At 39.2% G+C, this 23,327-nt stretch overlaps 1 pseudogene; it reads left to right on the top strand.

Annotated features, from left to right (window-relative positions):
- The first annotated feature begins 1,332 nt into the window (after positions 1 to 1,332).
- The window catches only part of LOC127201013 (60S ribosomal protein L10a-like), a 35,930-nt pseudogene continuing 13,935 nt past the window's right edge, over positions 1,333 to 23,327 (top strand).

Genomic DNA, 23,327 nt, shown 5'->3' with positions numbered 1-23,327 from the left:
CCTGTAACAATGCCTCAGGTCACCTGGAGGTGTCACTACAGAACCTAAAGTTGAAATCCACCTGGCCTTCCAGAACAGACTGCTATAGGTAGTCACCTTTATTCTGCTGGTGACCTGGCTAAGTACAACATAATTGAACATCTCTGCTAAAATAATTTATATTAGTTGATCTAAATAATTAGGAGACTAACTAGATCTATTTTTCTAACCTCTGTTAGATTGATCACACCTATCAACAGAATGGAATGTCCACAGAAAATATTTTCGAGCAAAGATATTATGAACATGTGTATATTATAGTGAAATATTTAACAATATGTTTTGCATCATTCTGTACAGTTTTGATGTAAGGTGTGGCCTCTCCTCTTCTAAATGTCTATTTCAGGGCTGTAACACTACAAAAAGCTTTGAGAAATACTGCTTCTACTCACAGAACAAGACAGGTCTGTTTACTGCCTTTAAAGAAAAAAACAGTGTTTTTTTAATGTAAAATCAAAAGTAGTAAATGTTACTGTCTAGTGTCATAAAGATGTTTCCCTTATACACAAAAATGGTAGACCTTCTTAGCGTGCATTAAAAAAGATTTGGTTTTCTACAGTTCAGAGTCTCCCTCATGGAACACAATCCAGTGTTTATCTGGCATTCATCTGGGTTGATAATGTTTACTTGTCCTGTGAATCTACATTGTACAGGGTCAATTGTTCAATAAGGGTCATGTGATGCCATCACGAGACATGGAAAACAAGTCATAGCTGCCACCGTTATAGCTTACTTATTTAAATATTTTTTAGTAGAAACGATGCACGTTAATTATCAAGCATCATGCGTTGTTCTCACTGCTCTTCATGGGACTGGTAGCAAGCAGTATTACTTACGCCTGCTTTACCATGAACACTTCGGCAGTGTGAGAGCAACGCATCATGGTGATCAGAAATTCTGCTTCACTGTCATCTTATGGGTCTAGATTCTAGTTTTAGCCTGTTGGTATGACAGAGACCATGACCAAAAGCAATTACCAGAGGGATGGGTTTATTTCAGGTTACAGGTCTAGTCCTTGATTGAGGGAAGTCAGGGCAGGAACTCAAGCCAGAACTATTTACTCAAGGCAGATCTATTTACAATTCCACAGAACATTACTTCTGACCAAGGAACTCATTCACAGGCAAATAAAAGAAAATAAAATAAAGCAGGGACAGTGGAAGGTTGCTGCTTGCTGGCTAGTTCGCAGGCTCATGCTCAGCTAGATTTCTCATACAGCCCAGGGAATGGTGCCTCCCACAGTGGCCTAGATGCTCCTACACCAACTAACAATCCGGATACTCCTCGACAGACATGCCCACAGGCCAATCTGATCTAGGGTAAGTCAAGTTGGCAGTTAAAGCTAACTAGGGCAGGCTGCTGTGGTGAATGTAGTAACACTTGCTGAAACGCTGCTGTGCGTGATATGTTTGTACACGCATGTGCATGCACACACGCGTGTATGTATGTAAAATAACAGAGTGGAGCGCATGACTACTATTCCCCAAGCTAATAACACCCTATACTCATGGGTGCTGTATATCATAGGATTTCAACATCCCAGTGCCCTCAATTCTTCTGAGGAGACAATACCACTAAAATTCAGTGTGAAGATGAGCAAATGTGCTTTGTTCCTCTGCATCTAATCGACTAGATCTTCATTAATCAAGTAAAGTCGCACAAAGAGAGCAGTAGTCCTCAATTACAATAATTACAGGGCCTACAGATCCCTCTGCTAGAGCACAAATAATTATATTTCCAGAAGTTCTCTGCTCCATTAACACAAAAATCCACACAGTAAGTCTGAAGACAATAATAATACAATTATCATGGATCTTAGGAAAACTAATCGGTCCCCTCTGAAGCTTCGTGACCTTTTAGAATAACCGATTGTAATAGTGGCCCTCTAGAATGTCTACAGTCGCTGCTCAATGGCATTTGTCTTTCAAATGGCAAGGCTTTGCGATGTCTTCGTATGCATACCAATCAAAGCGAGCAACAACGGTCAATGCTTTTAGCAGAGACGCATTTAAAGATTGAAAAAGAAAAAGATTTATACATTCAGGTGTGGAGAATGAGGAAGACATTTGGATGCCCTGCTCTATCACTCTCTGTCTTGTTTTCGTAGAGACGTGGTCATTCATTGTCAACAGCCAGCTCCAATTATCTTCCTGTTTCCACCGCCCACAGCACAGGGGTTACATGCAAATGCATAGCCGTGCCCTGCTTTTAACTATTGTAGGGGCTGAGGAATTCAGATTTAAGTTTTTCTGCCTGTGTAGCATCAGTTCTTCAGCTGAGGGACAAGACCCCCTTTGAGAGTGGAATGACCCTTTCACAGGGGTCACATATCAGACCTCCTACATGACAGTTATCTACATACAATTTATAACAGAAGCAGAATTACAGTTATGAAGTCCCACGGGATAATTTTATGGTTGGGGTCACCACGATATGAGAAATTAAAGGGTTGCAGCATTAGGAAGGTTGAGAACCACTGCTGTACAGCAACAGCTCTTACCCACTGAACAACCTTCCCAGCCTTCTGTTACTTCTTTCCTTCAAATTTTCACAACTGGAGAATCTAAAAGCAGTTCCCACAATTACATGCCCCACTGGATTCAAAGGGATTTCTGGAAACAGTTGCTTGCCCAATGAAGCTCATGGTTTAATAAATAAGATATTTGGCCGGGCGGTAGTGGTGCACTCCTTTAATCCCAGCACTCGGGAAGCAGAGGCAGCTGGATTTCTGTGAGTTCGAGGCCAGCCTGGTCTACAAAGTGAGTCCAGGACAGCCAAGGCTACACAGAGAAACCCTGTCTCAAAAACCAAAAAAAAAAAAAAATGGTTAATAAATAAGATATTTGACTTTCTTTCCCACTGGTTTTCAAAAAGTAGAATAAAAACTTTTAGATGGTGTCATATTTCAACATCAACTTGACAGAACCAAAAGTCACCTTGCCAGAGGGAACCTCAGTTTATGAATTACTTCTGTCTCAATGACCTGTGAGTGTATCTGTGGAAATTTTTCTTTATTTTTTTTTTTCTTTGTCTTGAGACAGGTTTTCTCTGCATAGCCCTGGTTATCATGGTATTCTGTAGACCAGGCTAGACTCAAACTCAGAGATCCACCTGCCTCAGCCACCAGAGTGCTTGGATTAAAGGTATGTGGCACTACTGCCTGGCAAGCTTTTTCTTACTATTGTAGGGGGCCCAGTCTACTGTGAGCAGTCCAGCCCTGAACATGTGGGCCTAGGCTGCCTTCGAAAAGTAGTTGAGCTGTAATCTCAAAGTCACTTTTGATTTGCATTTCCCTGATGGCTAGGGATGTTGGATGTTTCTTTAAGTGCTCCTCTGCCATTAGAAACTCCTCTGTTGTAGATGTTTTAAGTTAATAGAGATGAGATATGATAGATATTGATCTTCATTCGGAAATTTAGACCCAAGAGGATAGGAAAGATGTTTACTTCAAGTTTTCCAAATACAAAAAGCCAAATCACTATGAATGTAACATTTATATAATTCCTGATTGTCTTGTGGTTCTTCCTGCTGTATATAGTTTAATTTATTCATGTGGAATAATACAAATGAATACATTTAAAGTGAAACATAATAAAAAAAATTACAAAAAAAAAAAAAAAGGAGAAATTTCTCTGTTGATCCCCTGAGGCCCGCTGCTACCAGGGTTGAACAAGTGAGACCTCTATGTCACAATTTGCTGCCACCTGGGTTCCCTTATAGCCCCCTAGTCCCATCCCACTCTCACCCTTACCCCCACAAGCCCAGCATCAATACGTTCTGCCCTGTCCACTATGCACTCCATTTCCTGGCCCACAACTCTACTTGCATTCCCAGAGGCCTGCTGCCATCAGGAACAACCAGGTGAGACCCCTTCTCTCTCAATTCCCTGCCTGCCTGGTCTTCCACAGCACTCTAAACAGCTGTGAGCTGTACATACTCCCCCTGTGCTCCTTTTTCTGACCCGCACCTCTGCCTGCATTGCTGGAGGCCTGCCAATACCAGGGAAAACCAGATGGCTAAAGTCCGGTGTAAGGAAATCATCAACAAGAGCCAGGGAAATAGGGACCACCAGAACCGAAGTACACTACTACAGCAATCCCAGGATAACTTAACACAGCTGAAGCACAAGAAAATGACCTTAAATCCAATCTTATGAAGATGATGGAGGCCTTCAAAGAGGAAATTAATAAAGCCTGTAAAGAAATACAGGAAAATACTATCAAAAAAGGTGAAGGAAATGAATAAAACTGCTGAATACCTGAAAATGGAAATAAAAGTAATAAAGAAAACACAATCTGAGGCAATCCCAAAGACGGAAGACCTAGGCAAGAGAACAGAAAGTACAGACGCAAGCGATAGAAGAAAGAATCCTGAGCATAGACGATGCTGTAGAAGAAACGGATACATCAGTCAAAGAAAATGTTAAATATAAAAAGTTTCTAACACAAAACATACAAGAAATTTGGGACACTACGAACGGCCCAAACCTAAGGATAGTAGGAGTAGAAGAAGTAGAAGATTCCCAGCTCAAAGGCTCAGAAAATATTTTCAACAAAATAGAAGAAAATATCCCTAAGCTAAAGAAAGAGATGCCAATAAACATATAAAAAGTTTCTAGAACACCAAAAAGATTGGATGAAAAGAGAAAATCTTCCTGCAGTATAATAAATAAAACACAAAACAAATAAAGTATTTTAAAAGCTGCAAGGGAAAAATGGCTAAGTAAAATAAAAGGGCAGACCTATTAGAATTATACTAGACTTCTCAACAAAGACTTTAAAAGCCAGAAGGGACTGGGAAAATATTTTGCTGTCTCTAAGAGACCATAGATGTCAGCCCAGACTACTATACCCAGCAAAACTCTTTTCTTCTTTTCCTTACCTTTTTTATTAATTTATTCAGATTACATCTCAATTTTTATCCTCTTGCTTGTCTCCTCCTATTCCTCCCTTTCTCCCTCTTTCACCCTATTCCCATCCCCTTAGGTCTGTGACAGAAGGGGACCTCCTCGCTTACCATATGGTCATGGCCTATCAAGTCCTATTCTTTCTCTGAGTGCTACCAGGCCTACTAACCAAAGGGAAGTGGTCAAATATGGGGCACCAGAGTTCATGTCAGAGTCATTCCCCACTCTCCACACAACTGTGGATAATGTCCTGTCCCTTAGCTAGATCTGAGTATGGGTTCAATATTTACTGAATGTATTGTCTTTGGTTGGTGCAGTAGCTTGAGCAGACCCCCCTGGGCCCAGATCCGCCCATCATGATGTTCTTTTTGTAAGTTTCTAGGACCCTGTGGATCCTACTATTTCCCTATTCTCCCATACTTCTCTCACCTAGAGTCCCAGTAGGAGGTCCCTGCATCTATTCCAATCTCCTGGTAAGTGAAGACTTTCAGGGGACATTCCTGTTGGGATAGTTTCCAATCATGAGTGAGTATATGCCATGTGAATCTTTCTGAGTCTGGGTTAACTCACTCAATATAATCATTTCTAGTTCTGTCTATTTGCCCACAAATTTCAGAATTTTCTTGTTTTTAATAGTTGAGTAGTATTCCATAGTATAAATGTACCACAGTTTCTTTATCCATTCTTCAACTGAGGGACAGTTAGGCTGTTTCCAGATTCTGGCTATTACAAATAAGGCTGCTATGAACATGGTTGAGCAAATGTCCTTGTTGTGTGGTGGTGCACCTTCTGGATATATTCCAAGGAGTAGAATAGCTGGGTCTTGAGGAAGCCCTATTCTCAGTATTATGAGAAACACCAAATTGATTTCCAAAGTGGTTGTACAAATTTGCAATCCCACCAGCAATGAAGGAGTGTTCCCCTTTCTCCACATCCCGCCAGCATGTGCTGTCACTTGAGTTTTTGATCTTGGCCATTTTGATGGGAGTAAGATGGAATCTCAGGGTCGTTTTGATTTGCATTTCTCTGATGACTAAGGATGTGGAGCATTTATTTAAGTGTTTCTCAGCCATTCAATGTTCCTCTATTGAGAATTCTCTGTTTAGTTCTGAGCCCCTTTTCTTGATTGGGTTGTTGGGTTTAGTGGTGTTTAATTTCTTGAGTTCTTTATATATTTTGGATATTAGACCTTTGTCAGATGAAGGGTTGGTGAAAATCTCTTCCCAGTCTGTAGGCTGTTGACAGTGTCTCCTGCCTTACAGAAGCTTCTCAGCCTCATGAGGTCCCATTTGTTGATTGTTGACACTAAGGCCTGGGCTATTGGAGTTCTGTTCAGGAAGTTGTCTCCTGTGTCATTGAGTCCCAGGCTCTTCCCCACTTTTTCTTCTAACAGATTTAGTGCCTCTGGTTTTATGTTGAGGTCTTTGATCAACTTGGACTTGATTTTCCCTTCATGCTCTAACCTGGAAGCCAATTAAGCCCTTTCCTCCCGTGTTAGTGTTTGTCAGTGTTTTATCACAGCAACAGAAACCAAAATTAGAAGAATTGGGTCAATTAAAATAAAGCATCATTCTTTTTCTGAATAACTTTTCCTCATTGTAATAAATGCTGAATAGAATTTTGGTTGTGTAACTAGTCTTAATTGTCTCTGCTTCAGTTAATGTAAGTAGAGGCTCAATTAAACATGTTTCACCCACTCTTTTTTTCTTACATCGTCATAACTATAACAAGTGACTTTGTAGATTATGAAAAAACTATGACTGTCTTTGACTGTACCACTCTAGACCTTAAAAGGGAGATAAGCTAATGGAATGCTATTATTTGTTGAATTCCATTCATTTTATAAACAATTTATAGGCACTATCAGCTTTGTTATTCAAGACAACTATGAAAGGCACAGTAATGCATCTTTAGATCAAGGTGAAAGAAATAAATAATTCTGCATTTGTATCCCATTATTAATGTTACTCACTGTGTCTAGTGAGTGACTTGTGCCACACGAGTGAGTGTGTGGCTTGTGCCACACAAGCAGAAAGTAACTGTGTTCATGAAAGCTGAAAGTAGACCTATTGTGCCATTCAGCTGGACCACTTGAGTATGTATCTGAAGAAAATGAAGTCAGTATAAACATGTATCACTATGTGCCTGTGTTTATTATGATATTATTTGGAATAACCAAGATATGAAATCAGTATAAGTATCTGTCAACTGATAAAAATTTTTAAAGAAGAAAATACAGTCCATAAATACTATGGTGTATTTCTTAACAGTAAAGAAATAGAATTATAGCATTTGCAGTTCGGAGCTGTGTTTTCTTTCATTTGTGAAAATATTTTTAATGACCTTAAAGAAGATGATGGTCTTTTAGGGAAGAGAAAGGGACCAGGGGCAAGCCAGGCAAGAGGGGCATCAGGAAAGAGGGTAAAACAGGTCAAAACACCACATATGCTTGCATGCAAATTAATCTCCATGCCCAATATATATTGATAGTTCTAATCCTAAAAGAAGACAGCAGAGCTAAGACTTGCACCCTGCTCCATCTGGTTTAACATCTCAGGGTTTCTTTTTTTATTGTAAGATGTACTGTAAAAAAAAAAAAAAAAAAAAAAAAAAAAAAAAAAAAAACTTCAGAATAATATCATGCAAACTTAATTGAATATATGCCATGTTTTTCTTCCTGCCAAAAAAAGAAGCTATGAAAGATGACAAATAGGAGGCAACTATTTTTAGTTAACTGACAACAGTAGGTTAGAGTGTTCTTTTTGAGAAAGAAAACCTTAGAGTGCACCCAAAATCACTCTGGCTTTCAGTTGGGGGCATTTTTGATATGGGTACACAAAGTTGAGCTCCAATATAGTAGCAATCTTGCCGAGCCCTGAATGAACACGTTGGAGATCAGAGGCAGGGGATTAGGCAAGTTAGACTGCTCGTGTGGAAGTTTAATCACGCAGTGGGATTCAGCCAACTTCTGCAGACAGCTAAGCCACACGTGCATACGACGCTGCATGGGATGGTTGGCTGAACTCACCTACTCTGCTCCGAAAACTGAGCAGCTGGTGTCTCTGTGTCACAGGAGGGTAAAGAGGCAGCCCACTGACACACAGAGAATTTGTTGAGCTTGTAGTTTGGACTCAAGGAAGCCTAAGACAGATGGTTTAAGATTTGGCTATATTTGTCTAACAAAGAAAATCAGAGCCATCACTAAACAAATCATCTCCCAATCATTTAAGCAGGTTCTAGGTAGCGTGGAGGGGGTGGGGATCTCAACATCATTTTCAAAGCAGCACTGCTGGGGCTGGGGAGATAGCTCTGTGGATGAAGTGCTGGCCATACATGCATGAAGACAGTACTTTGGACCTGCAGAAACCACACAAAGTGCTATTTGCCTGCAATCCCTGCAATCCCAGTACTTCTATAGCGAGAAGGGAGCTAAAGATAGGAAAATCCCCAGAAGCTGATAGGAAAGCTAGCAAATAACAAATAAGGTGGAAGGCAGTAAACCTTCAACCTCGACACCTAAGGTTTTCCTAAGAACTCCGTATGCACACTAAGCCACACATGCCCACACTGTTGCACAAGCACACTAACACAAAGAAGCACACATAAACATTACACACAAAAGTATGAAATAAATAAAAATCACACCTGACTCCGTATGATGTGCAAATTGTATGTTTAAAATACAGTAAAGAAGTTCAAAAATATTGACTTAAAAAAGGTTTCAAAATTGTCAAGCTTCAGTGCTTGGATTAGCTTAACTAGTATTTATACCAGACATAATGCATAATTTTAATTATTTAAAAGATAATCAGAATAAAAGCAGAACATCTTCTAAAATAGTCAACCAGAAATCTATATATAAAACTACAATATTATTTTGTTCAGTTGTTCTTGCAGTATAGGGAACAGAACCGTGGGCTTTGTATTTATTAGGCAACCATGAATCCTCTGAGCTTCATCCATAAGCTAATATAGCACATCTAAATGAAATTTTTTCAGGATGAATGTGAGAGTAATTTGAATATAACGTTGCAACAAAATGCTATTAAACTTGAAATCGATTCTAGATAAAATTCTAATAGTAAAATCATACAGCTTGAATAACAAATTATCAAGAGGAGTGAACAGCTTGCCGGTGGTTAAGTGGAACAATATTAATAATTTTAACATAACTATAAGGGAGTGCTACAGAAAGGGAGGAGATGGAGAATGAGCAGTACCTGAAAACCATTCTCTTGGGAAGAGGAAAGGATGGAAGAGGAGAAGGAAGATTTTTATATATTGGGTTTAATTAAAAGAATGGTAAACATTCTGTTCATAAAAAGAAGTGAATAAAAACAAAGAGATAGACTGGGACATACTTGGAAGATTCATGGCACATAATTTAACACTCACAGTCAAAACATATAAAAATATTTCCAAAACAATATAGTAAACAAATGACTACCCCTCCCCAACTGCCATCAGAAGACAGAGCTGCTCTCCTCATGAAAGCATCCACACACATAGCCAATGGGTTCATGAAACAATGTTACAATCACAGTGAGATGGGATTTTATGTCCCCTATAGCAGCTACATTTGAGGCCACTGACAGTTGCTTTTGCAATGAACTTAGGAAGAATCTGTGTCTTTTAATACAAGTAAATACTAATCTAATTTATAACACAATGATTACATTCAGGGGTATTTACCCAAGTATAAAAGAAAATACATGCACAGCAAAAGCCTCAAAAAAATCAATGTTTATATGTACATTCTGATAGCTAAATGTTTGTCAACAGAAGGGTCATTAAATGTGTTCATTCAGTGAAATCATTCTGAAAACAGAAATATGTTAGGTATATGCACACATTCCTGTTGAGGGAGATAGGTCCAGATGATATCATAATAAATTGTTCAGTTGCTGAGAAAATCTAGACAGGGAAACAATATATAAAAAAAAATGTAATCATGGAGCTAGGGTTTTAGATCACCAGTAGAGGGCTTGCCTAGCATACCAGGCTTCAGACTTTTGTCTCCACTGTGTGCATGCGTGTGCAACACACACACACACAATGCAGTATAGTGTGACACACTGTAAATATAGGAATATGACAATAAGATAAATAAGGAAGACAGGGGAGACATGGAACTAGACTACTGCAAAATCCCTGTTTTTAACATGGACTAGTATTATATTAACTTTAGGCAAAGCACTAGTTAAAAGCGAATACTATTATTTCCAGAGAAACACGGAAAATTACGTACTCAACATAGATAAGAAACAAGTTTCAGTATTCTTACTGAAACTATGTTTGGAACAAAAAGAAAAAAGGAAGCAAAAGCGAACTGGGGCTGGAGAGGTGGCTCAGTACTTAGGAGCATGTGGCCTTCTTGCACAGGACTCAGCACCCACATGGTGGGTCACAGCCATCTGTCACTCCTGTCCAGGGTCCAGTGCCTACTGGACATGAATACAGACATGTAGGCAAACATTCGTACACGTAAAACAAATGTTAAAATAAATACAAAACAAAACATGAAATAGACCTTAAGTTATCTTTTTAAGCAAAAAGAGAATAAGAACACATTCTTATTACTATGCCTGGAATGCAAAGACAGAACTACTAAATATAATAAGGACTGAAATAATCCAAGAAGGAACACATGTCATCAACATGAAATCGTATTAAAAACATCAAAGGGAGCAAAGGTGTTTGCAATCACAGTTCAATCGTCACTATCTGAAACTATCATAGCTGTAAGGTGCCTTGTGCAGACTAACAGAAACCAACAAGAAAATACATTAGATATTCTAATTATTAAGCAAGGAATCAAAGTGGACCACTAGTAGAAAACCATTGAATAGCCAAAAAAGTAACAAGAAAGCAACAAAAGATATGCTAACCATACAAAAAGCAGTGACAAAATTTCAGAAGTGCTTTCTTGAATGTAAAATTGATTAAAGTTCTCTGAACTAAAACAGAGCTGTTAATACATTTTTAATATATTTTATTTATTCATATTACATCTCAACTGTTATCCCATGCCTTGTATCCTCTCATTCTTCCCTCCCTCCCATTTTCCCCTTACTCCCCTCCCCTATGACCGTGACTGAGGGGGACCTCTTTCCCCTGTATATGCTCATAGGGTATCAAGTCTCTTCTTGGTAGCCTGTTATCCTTCCTCTGAGTGCCACCAGGCCTCCCCATCCAGGGGACGTGGTCAAATATGGGGCACCAGAGTTCGTGAGAAAGTCAGACCCCACTCTCCACTCAACTGTGAAGAACACATTTTTTTAAATTCTGATTTAACTTTGGACTGTTAAGTTTACCCTTATTGACACAGGTAAACTGAATGAACAGATAGAAAATAAAGTAAAACTCTTCACAAATGAAAAAAAGACTTAAGTTTTATAACATTTGAAGTAATCAAAACTATTAAAAAGAAACAAGTCACAATACATGTGTCAGTGGGTATAATAAAGCACAGGAATGGAATGAAAGACAAAATGCATATGATTACCTCAGTATACCCAGAGAGAAAGCATCTTGACAAAGCACAACATAGGCTGGCAAAAATACCAAAAGTAGGTAAGGAAAAAATTACATCAAGTCAATAATGCCATATGACAATTTCATAGCTGTCATTATTTTAAAGACCTGAAGTTTTTTACTTTAAGATCACACAAAAAAGAATGTTTCTCATTAAATATGTAAAGGACTATGAAAATAAGTATTTTTAAAATCTATGTTTATAGATTTTATATATTCCTGTGTATGTATTCCTATGTGTACGTAAGACCAGAAAAGGGCTTTAGGTGTCCTTCCTTATCACCTATTCCTCTTTGAGGCAAAATATCTCCCTGAATCTGAATTCATGATTACCAGGCCAAGCAAAAAGATCCAATCCCCAGAGATGCTCCTGTCTCCACCCTTTTCAGAGCTGGAATTACAGGCATGTGCATGGTACCCACAGTGTAATCTGGATGCTGAGATCAGAGCTCTGGTCCTCAAGATTGTGCAAGTGCCCTTTATTACCGAGTCACCTCTCCAGCCTGACAGTGAGTATATTGAAGAGATACAGCCCCTCCCAAGTTCAGTGAAGCATTATTCACAACAGCCAAGATAGAGACATAGTCTGTCTCCATCGTTTAAACCCCGCCCCCTCTTGCTCACACACACACACACACACACACACACACACACACACACACACACACACACTTGGAATATTATTCAGGTTTTACAAAGATGACATTGCTGGAGAGACTTGGAGTGAATTATATACATTGTAAAACTGTTCAAATAAAGATAAAGTACTGTATGGTGTCATTTGTACATTTAAATTGAGTTTTGAAAAGGTTGAGCTCAGTAGCATAAAGAGTTCAATAGTAGTCATTACAGATGAGGATTGGAGGAACTGAAGAGAAAGTGATCAAAGCGTGAAAACTATTTCATAATAGAATGTCAGTACAGCCTGATCTAACATGCAAGATGGTGATTTTAATTAATAATAGTAGTCCTCACAGTCTATATTAGTAAAGAAATAGACCTTGAGCATTCTTACCAAGAAGCAAAAATGGGTAAATATGTGAAATGCTAAGCTAATAAAATTAGTTGTTGTGCTCAGTTCACAGTACATATACATGTATGTACGTGTTTATGTACCTTAAGTCATCATATTGCACAGTAAATAATATAATTTGCTAACTAGTTTGATTAAAGCTAAAAAAAAATCTCATTATTTTTTAAGTAAATAAGTGCTATGTAATTAGACTAAGTAATACAGGACAGAAATTGATGACTAGAACATAGAAAAATACCAAAAAAAAAAAAAAAAAAAAAAACAATTTAAAAATACACTTTTTGAAGAACTGAAGTTGATTGAGGTAGGAAAGAGGGAAGGAAGGCAATTGACCTGGAAAACAAAGAGAAGCTGTCGCTCTATTGTTCAGACATCAGAAGCAAGAAGCACAATGGTGAGCTGCGATGCAGTTCATGGCAACTTTATCTTGTGGAGAATCTACGTAAAACACCATAGCGAACTATCCAAGAAAAATGGAAAATAAAAGTCTGTTTCTAATCTTTACGGGAATCTTGTTATCAACAGTCTTCTCACAAAGGCAACTTTCAGGTACATAAGATCTCATTCGTCAAGTCCCACACATTTTATTTATTTGTTTATTTTTATTCACTTTACAGCCTGATTGCAGCCCCCTCCCTCCTCTCCTCCCAGCCCCACCTGTACATCCACTTCCCCCATTCCTCCTTCCCCTCTCCCTTAGAGGAGAGGCCACCCATGGGTACTCACCACCCTGGCACATCAAGTCTCAGCAGGATTAGGTGCATCCTCTCCCACTGAGGCCAGACAAGGCAGCCCAGCTAGGGGAAGGGATCCAAAGGCAGGCAACAGAGTCAGAGACAGCCCCTACTCCCATTGTGAGAGGACCCACACGATGACCAAGCTGCACATCTGCTATGGCTCTAGGTCTAGCCTATGCACGCTCTTTAGTTGGTGGTTCAGTCTCCGTGAGTCCCCATGGCCCAGGTCAGTTGACTCTGTAGGTCTTCCTGTAGTGTCCTTGATTTCTCTGGCTCCCTCAATTCCTTCCTCTCACTCTTCTACAAGATTTCCTTAGCTCTGCCTATTGTTTGGCTGTTTCCATTAGCTGCTGGGTGGAGCCTCTCAGATGACAGTTTTGCTAGGCTCTTGTTTATAAGCATAGCAGAGTGTCATTAATAGTGTCAGGGATTATCTCTCTCTTTGGGGGTGGGTCAGTCATTGGTTGGCCAGTCCTTGACCTCTCTGTTCCATCTTTATCTTTGCACTACTTGTAGGCAGAACAAAATTTGGGCCAAAGGTTTTGTAGATGGGTATTCCTGCCTTTTGTTGTTTGGTTGGTTGGTTGGTTGGTTGGTTGGTTGGTTGGTTGCTTTGGTTTTTGGTTTTAAGAGACAGGGTTTTTCTGTGTAGCCTTGGCTGTCCTGGACTCACTTTGTAGACCAGGCTGGTCTCTAACTTACAGAGATCCTCCTGCCTCTATCTTCCTGAGTTCTGGGATTACAAGAGTGTGCCACTGCACCCGGCTATTCATACATATTTTTAAGGCAGAAGTAAAATCAAAGTTAGACATTTATTCAGAAAATAGAGGAAAAGAAGTTTTCCACTTCATTTTATGATGTCAATAGAAATCTGACATCACCTTGATATTGAATGAAAGGAAAAGTGAGCAAAAAAATCTTAGCAATATATAAAATGAATAATATAGCATGATTAAATAATACATGAAATTAACCCAGAAGCAGAAAGAATCAAATGGTATATACGCACTTATATCTACATACTAGCCCAAGGTGCATGCCCCATGAAAGCCTTCACTTACCAGGAAACTGGGACAGAGGGGAGGACATCCTATTGGGACTCTAGATGAGAGATGCATGGGAGAATAGCAAAGTAGAAGGATCCAGAGGGTCCTAGAAACCTACAAGTAGAACATTATGATAGGCAGATTTGGGCCCAGGGGTCCCGCTCAAACTAAGGCACCAGCCAAGGACAATACAGGCAATATACTTTAAACCCCTACCGAGATCTAGCCAATGGTCAGAATATTCTCCACACTAGAGTGGAGAGTGGGATATGACTTTCTCACGTACTCTGGTGCCTCACATTTGACCATGTCCCCTGGAGGGGGAGACCTGGTGGCACTCAGAGGAAGGGCAGCAGGTTACCAAGAAGAGACTCGATACCCTATGAGCATATACAGGGGGAGGTAACCCCCCTCAGGAACAGTCATAGGGGAGGGTAATAATGGGAAAATGGGGGGGGAGGGAAGAATGGGAGGATACAAGGGATGGGATAACCATTGAGATGTAACAAGAATAAATTAATTTAAAATTTTAAATAAATAAATAAATAATACATGAATATCAAAGAGGGGAATTTTTATATAAGTGTAGGTAAATGTTTATAAGAGGCAGTAATTAAGAGATAGCTAACATTAATTTTATTAATCAGACATAAAGGCATCTCATTGTACCATAAAGTTACAGGATATAACTAGTACTTGTCAACTAATGAAAATAAAAATAAATTAGAAGAGAATATACAAGGCTTGTTATGAGAATATTGGGTAGCAGGAAGAAGGATGTTCGTTTAGCACTTGGCTCAGATGAGTGGGTTGGTTGTCATTTCTCTTTTTTCCTAAAAAGTTGTAAATGCTACTAGGCTCCAAATTTGAAAAACATTTGGCCATATTTGCGAATGTTGAATAAAGAATTTAAAAAAGCACCTGCCATTATTTCACTAGCCAGTGATAGGATTATTACTTTAGGAAATAAAAATTTTTAGATCTTAAAAATCAGATATGGCTTTTGACAAGGTATGCTGAACATGAGTATATTTTAAATAACAAAAAAAAGTCACTATGAATATTTAATGAGTCTATTCCCACCACCCTAACAAATCCATAGATAAGAAATTCCTTTGTTTCCTTCTTGAATTTTAAATTAGTCGTTAATTAAATAGTAAATACTATATAGTACATAAGATGTTTCTTATTTTTAAAATATTGCATTATAATTGCAAAATAAGCAATGAAGGCTTTTGAACAAAGCACCCGAGTTCCAGGAATCTGTGACTCTTCAAATCTGTACTCTTCCCACCCACTGACTCCTCAAAGTGATCAAAACACACCTTCACAGGGAGCAGTGACATGACAGGATGCTAAAACCTTCACCAAAGTCATAACCTATTTAAAAGTGTTTTAGCTGAACAGGAAAGGTAAGTAGCTAGAAGTTGTCTCTTATTTTCCACCTTAAACTTGAGTTAATGGGACACCCCATTTGTGTTTCCCACTAAGCTACAGAACTAATGTTTGCACCTACTTCAGATGTCATTAAATTTAGTCCGATGCCCTTAATAATCTTAGTAAGAAAACGACTTTCATACATTTAGTTTTTGAGAATCATAAGACATATTTGCTCCCAGAAATGTCATCTACACTGGGATCGTGATGCTAAGCTCAGAACCTGGGAGTCCCAATTCCATGGTCACCCTCACATTTCCCAGTGCCTAGCTAAACCGACCTTTCTATCATTATAATCCAAGGCACATACGCACTATTCCCAATGGGATACAGTTATAGTCTGCAGTCATGTCATATTAAAATAAGAATATTGGGTTGCCCTGGCCTAAGCATAGCCCTTTGAAAGCAAAGGTGGTTGATTACAGGCCTGGAAGTAAGCAAACATCCACAGTCATGTGCAGCATAATCATGTCACTGATAGATCACACACATGAAGGTGGTCCCATGGGGTGATGTCATCACTGATCTTATATAGGTTTCTTAGTTTGTATTTTTCCATGATGATATAGTAACCTAAACTACTTTGCTCGAAACGTGTCTGAAAATGTGTATCTGTGCCTAAATTCTATTCAAAACCAGTAAGTAGCTTTGGAAGGAACAACGAGAGCACGATAAACCCAGTATTGGCTTAGGCTTCTGAAAGCTGAGCCAAGACCCCCTGACTTGAGCTGATATAAGTAGGAGATCTTTCTAACAGCTAGATTTGCAGTTATTTGCTGTGAAGCAGGACATGAATAACATATGTGTCACACAGGTTACCTATTGCTCATGAAAATTTAAAGTCTGCAATACATGACTTAGGCCTGAGCTGTTTCCCCACAAAATCACATTTGAGTTTGTTTAAGCTGGTGGTACTATTTTGGGATGTTGCAAACATTTCAAAAGAGTGGCCTGGCTACCTGAGGTGTGCTGAGCGGTCCTTTCCATATCTGTCAAGATGCGACCAGCAAGCACAGCAAGCCCCCACTGCCACAGTAGAAGAAACAGTCTGTGCTCTTGGCACCACAGACTGAAGCCCTCCAGTAAGCATACCTTTTCACCATGATAGACTGTGTCCCCTGAAACTGTGAGCCAAAATATGTGTCTCCAATTTTATTTCCATTTCTGACAGAAGACGCCTTTTGCTCAATATGTGCACACATAAAGCCCCAGACCAAGTACCTGATGCCTTCTATGCAGTCAGAAATAACAGGTTTGCATGCTTGATTTTATTCTTAATGTTCCCAAAGCACAAAGAAAGACTATGCTATAGTAATTTAACTACTATATGGCATACTATTACGGTATAAATTGATATGCATAATCTGTTATCCCTGACGGCTGTTTTAAACATATATCTTATTGATTGACAGGGTCATGCATTTAAATGATGGATTTTAGTTGTTATCCACCCTCCATTTCCCACGCTCTTCCACAAGCCCCCTGCTGCTTTCTTCTTGCTGTGTGTGACCCACTGAGTTTCATCAGAGTTCCTTGCCTGAGTATAAGTAACAAGTCAGTAACTACAGCAACTGCAACTTCCAGCGGCTGCACCACTACAGAAAATGATACGCCATCCACCAACAGCTGTTACCTTCCAAATGGATGTCTTAAAGTTTCTGTGTGAGAGTCCTTAAGCCTTATTTTTTTTTTTAACAATCTTTATTAAAGTTATCAAAAATAGCAAAGTGACTTCAGAAAAAAATCTTAGTGTGAAAGACGTCTCAACTCCCAGGACCTGGGAATTTTACAAAAGGAATCTATGATCTCTTCTCTTTATCCGCAGCTACAAAAATAGGCTCCAGTGCCTCTGGTCTTGGGCGGCTCTGCCAGGGTTCTTAGCTTAGGGATATTTTTCTAAATTTATGATTGCACTTTGCAGCAGAGCCTCTGTTTAAGCTTCATCTCAAGTGCACACAGTGGAGTATGCGAGAAGAAATCAAATTTTGCTGCAGACCACATTTATTTTTAAAATGAAGAACACAGAGCTGACGAGACGGCTCCATGCTTAAAAGCGATTGTTGCTCTTGCAGGCAACCTGCATTCGACTCCAGCACCCACATGGCAGCTCAAACTATCCGTAACTCCAGTCTTAGGGCATCCTATGCCTTCTCTGACCTCCAACAGCACTTAGTATGCACACAGTGGCACACAGCGCACAGACATATGTGCCGGCAAAACACTCACGGAAAGTTAAATGGATAGATCTAATGCTTTAAGAGCGAAGCGTGTAATAATTCATCATGAACTAAATCTTGGGAGTTAACAGCCTTGCAGGATCCCCAGAAAACCAGCTGTTGGAGCTAGACAGCCATGGCATGCAGAGAGCAGCACTCAGGTTGCTCACACACCCTAGCCTGTGTCCTCTTTCTTGACTCCCACCCAGCCTGCCCTTGGTGGCTTAGGAGAAAGGAAAGAGCTGGCCAGCATCAACATCCTCTAAAGCCTCTGCCTGTTCCTCCACTATAAAATCTTGAGCGAGAATTATTTTTTCAGAATATGATACTTTCTTCTGGCAAACAAGCATGTTTTCCCATTTGTATAGTGAGAATGCTTATAAATGCAGCTTGACTCTTTTTGTTTGACTTGTCAAGAATCCCAGAGCTGCTCACAGAAAAGCCGTTATTGTCTAACATTTTGCTTTCTCCTCTTCCTTTATACCATGATCCCTAATTAACAACTTTATTCATTAATATTATTATGCAAGCATTTGCATAACAACTTGTATCTTGGAGTGCCTATTATAAATCAGCATACACAAGATATTTCATTACCATGACAAATAGTCATGGTGAATGTTCTCAACTTATGTTTCATTTGAGAAAGTGGATGCTTACATGGCCTCAATATTTTGTCCAGAACCTTGCTCTTAATAAGTGACACATATTAAGTCTGAATATGGAACCAATTTTTTAATCTTCTGTGGTCATTTCCACTTATATTGATACTTTTTAGTGTCATTTATACTTTTGGACTGGGGAGCGAAGAGGCTGCATTTTATCAACTGATGCTGTGCACGTTTCTTATGGTTAGTGTCCTGTTTTGATCGGCTTACACTGAATCCAAACTTCACACCAGAAGCACACAAGTAAGCAGCATTACTTAGCATACCCAAGCACCACAGAAGGTCATAGAATCCACCACCATCCTCAAGACATAACCTCCTTGGGAGACAGGAACATTCTTCTCTGCTTTAAGAATGGAAACTAGCTTGCATCCACCTTGATCAATTGATTGGTCTTCCGTTAGTACCTCTAATAATTTATTTCCAACTGGGGAGAGAAAAATTAGGCTTTCTACAGATAAGTGTGAAATGTACAAAACTGAGTCTTGGGCCTCCAAGTGAGTCTACACATAACATCTTTTTAGCATGAATCTTGACATCAGTTTTCTCAGTAGACCCACCTCCGTATCTGTCAGCTCCCTACGCAGGTCCTTCATGCATCCATGCCACCATCTGATCACCTTGGATGACAACCTTCAGCAAGATTTCCGATAAGATCTGTTTTCCCAGAATCCTCCAGTACTTAACGATGTGGGTTTTTTCCCTAGTAATTCCATCTGCTGCAGAAAGCAAATTATTTTGATAGAGGGTGAGTGTATATTTGAATGTTGATATTTCATAAGACTGCCTTTAAGTTTTAGTAGTTTGTCATACACGTGGCCTCATATGCTCTTGAAGCACTGAGCTAAATTTTTTTTTTTTTTTTTACTTCAAGGTTTGGAACTTTTTACTTCTGGTTGCTACTTTTTCTAATTGTCTCCCTGATACGTTTCTCATTCATAATCTGCATTCAGCATCCTAATTTCAATTAGTATTTATCTGTATTCATTTATATCCCATTGATATTTCAAAAGAACCCTTCTTCTTAATCATTTATCTTAAAGAGTGTGGATACCAGCAGTTCCACCACCTGTGGTATAAATGTCAGACTCCATGCAGTTATACCTCATACAGTTAGTGCTGCTGAGAGCTGTGACCTCTATTGTTCAATGGTAATAAAGTTCCTCTGGCAAGGCTGGCTGGTTGGTTGGTTGGTTGGTTGGTTGGTTGGTTGTTGGTTGGTTTACCTGAGTGGTTCTCTGATGCTGGCTCTCTCCATGCTGCTGAGGTGACTAACGCACTGGTCCCCTGACCACACACTGTTACAGGTGTACATGCTTCTTGGAGAGAGACAGGGTCACTAATCACAGCCCTCCATCTGTGACACTCATGACCAGTTTGTTGTTAATATGTGAGCAGACACGGTGTAAGAGCATTGACAGAGGGCCTCCATGGTGTGACACCAGAAACGCATTGCATTAGTCTCCCCTGGTGATATTTCCAGCATTCTCTCTAGTTTGGTTTCTATTGCTGTGATAAAACATCATGACCAAAACCGTGGGAGGAAACGGTTTATTTCATCTTTTACTTCCAGGCCACAGTGCAACATGAAAGGAAGCCAGAAACTCAGTCTAACACAGAAACTATTAAGGACCAGAGGGACACTGTTTGCCTGCTTTTTCACTCATTCTCAGGCTCATACTTACCTAGCTTTACCTTCTAAATTTTTAAATATACTTACATCAATTTTCCTTTGCTTGCTTGCCTTCAACCCTTCCTATGTGCACCTCTTTACTCTTTCCTCAAATTCATGGCTTTTATTTATTTAAAATAAATTTCTAAATACATGAAAACGTTGTTCTAAGTCCATAGAATGTTACTTGTACATACAGAGTTTCAGAGCTGACCACTTAGTATAGGATAACCAATTGGAGGCTTTTTCTTAGGGAAGACTATTTCTTGCACTCTCAGCATTCCTTAGTTGCCATGGGTTGATACCCCATGAGATTTCTTCCTTCCATATTATCACATCTGTTGTTATCATCCTTGTACACCTGGGATCACTTGCCTAGGCATGGTACCGCCCACAGTGGACTGAGTCCTCCTGCATCAGTGGTCCACGCCTTTAATCTCAGCACTCGGGAGGCAGAGGCTGGCGAATCACTGTAAGTTCAAGGCCAGCCTGGTCTACAAAGCGAGTCCAGGGCAGCCAAGGCTACACAGAGAAATCCAGTCTCAGAAAAAAAAAAAAAAGACAATTCTCAATATATGCACATACGCCAATGTGATCTATATCAATCCTTTAAGCCAGGCTTTCCTCTCAGTTGGCTTTAGGCTGTGTCAAATTAACCATTCCCACTTATTAGGACACACTTCCAGTTGTGTTTGCCTGGAGGTGAGGCCATAGCTAGCTACTTTTCATCCACTCCTGTTCTTTCAGTCATAGTACCTACTTGGAAGGCAGTGAAAGTAAATCATCATTACAGATGGGAAAAATTCTCAGTTGAGGCATGGCAAAGGAGTGGTTTAAAACTAAATACAGCTAGCACTGGGAAGGCTTCTCTTGGGAAATACTTACGTTGTGCGCTTCTTGGAAGAGCAACAGCCGTATCCATCTATGGTGGCTTTGCTTCAAACCACTACTCCAGATGCCTCTGCATACAAAGGCGCTGTTTGCTGTAGAGTTCTTTCTCCACCTTCTTGGGAATGAAATCCCATGTAAGTCCCAGAAGAAGGGTGGCAGGAATCGTTTAGGTATCTGTTTAAGTTCTAGAACCCATGCAGTGCCATAGGCGATTGACTGAGCCTCATACCCGCAGAGGTAGCCTGAATCCCCTCCCTGGCTTTTGCAAATAGCATCCTAGGCTTCCATTTACGTGACCACACTTGGTCCCATATATAACACTCCCAGCAGGTGTCTATCTGTCACTTATGGAATCAGAACAACTGGGTTTCTACGGGGTCTCAATGATAATAACATAAAAGGCTTTCTAAACGCCTAACACACTCTAAATTCAGACAATAGGTTACTCAAGATAATTTGAGACTACAGTCTCCTGAGGATTTACCAGTTTAGCAAGCAACTTTTTCCCAAGCCAGACTACTGCACAGTCTTTCCAACAGCTCGACTCACCACTGTCTGTGCTGATAGGACTGTTTCGCCTTTGTTCCCATGGAAGAACACTCCCTCCTCACCAGTGGAACTAGGGCAGAGGGTGGTGGTTCTACTTTTCTTGCTATGTTTGTTGCCTCATCCTCCCAGAGTTTACAAGGTCTCCTCTTTCCTTGGTCGAATCCCAATGCTGTTTTGTGGTCTCTAGCCTCAGTATGTGCCTGGACAGCTGTTACTTCAGTTTTGCTTTGTGAGAGATCAGGTAAGTGATGGGTAAATTTCTTCAACCATCTTGTACATCTCTGATTACCTTTTAAAATGGTTTTGTTTTTTTTGTTTTTTTGGTTTTTTGGTTTTTTATTATTCTTTGGCTTAGAAAACAAAGAGAACAGCTCATAGTCTTATTTAATAAACCCTTCTCTGTTTTCATGGCTAATTCACTTTGTGTTTCTTATGTCTAAGGGGAATCAGTACAGCACTGTCTCATTTGTTTCAAATGCTTTTTCTGATTGGGTGTTGTATGGCATCTCTTTGGGTCCTAGTTAGTGCTTTGTGCTGAAAAGTGAAACAAAAACAAAATTACTTAAGGAAAAAGTGGTCAAGGAATTTAAGTGATCATACACATTAAATATGGTGTATCTATCAAGTAACAGTTCATTTGCCCAATTAAAGGAGAATTGGCTCTTGCTATATAAAAGCTTAAGTTGCAGAGGAGAGAATATATATAATAGAAAACAAATTTCATATAGTCCTGCTTTTTAAATTATGCAAATTAAAATATTAGAGAACAGTTATTTTATAGTTTTGTCTAATTACCATCATTTTCATACAGAAATACACTGGAGTTTTTATTACACTAATGGAAGGATTAACTTTTTACATTAATCCATGTTGTCACAGGTCTTTCAACTGTACGTAGCAATATGACATCTTACAGTCCAGCCGGAAACCCTCATTCTGTGTTTTAAGGAAATATGTAAATATTTATTTAGATGCATAAAACATTTCATTAGGGTTGTCTGTGATTATATATATGTAATATATTATAGTAGTTGATAAAGCAGATGCCTGATTCTGAGTCACTCATTTAAAAATTTTTTTTTTACTATTCCACATTGTTTGTATTCTAAAATGCTTTAACTTTTATATTAATCTTTTGAGACTGAATATTCTTCATTCCAAAATAAACATAGATGCAACTATGCTGTATCTGAACTGGTTGTGACTTTGATAACTAAACATTGGCTCAGAAATGAAGATTAAAAGAGTAGTGAAAGGAAGCGAGGGAAGAGGAGGAGGATGGTATACATATTGACAAAGTGTGATGTTATATTGAAGACTGGGCACAGTCTAGGCATAATTACAAGCTGAAATTTACCTAGTGGGATGGTTTTCTTAACTAGCATACCACAGGGAGAAAAACGTGCAAAATAAAGTGAAGTTATGTGCTAGGAAAAAATATTAAAAGGAAATAAGATACAACCAAATATATAATCGAAGAAAGGCACTTGCAAAAATCCAACACCCCTTTCTAGTAACATTCTGAGTTGTCTTGGAATAGAACGGAAGCAAAGGGAAAAGAAATTCCTTTATCTGATAAAAAATGTATCTATAAAAAAT

The sequence above is a fragment of the Acomys russatus genome, chromosome 17 (assembly GCF_903995435.1).
Source record: "Acomys russatus chromosome 17, mAcoRus1.1, whole genome shotgun sequence".
NCBI classification, from domain to species: Eukaryota; Metazoa; Chordata; class Mammalia; order Rodentia; family Muridae; genus Acomys; species Acomys russatus.
The sequence above is the reverse complement of the archived record's forward strand: the minus strand, read 5'-3'. Positions and strand labels throughout refer to the sequence as shown.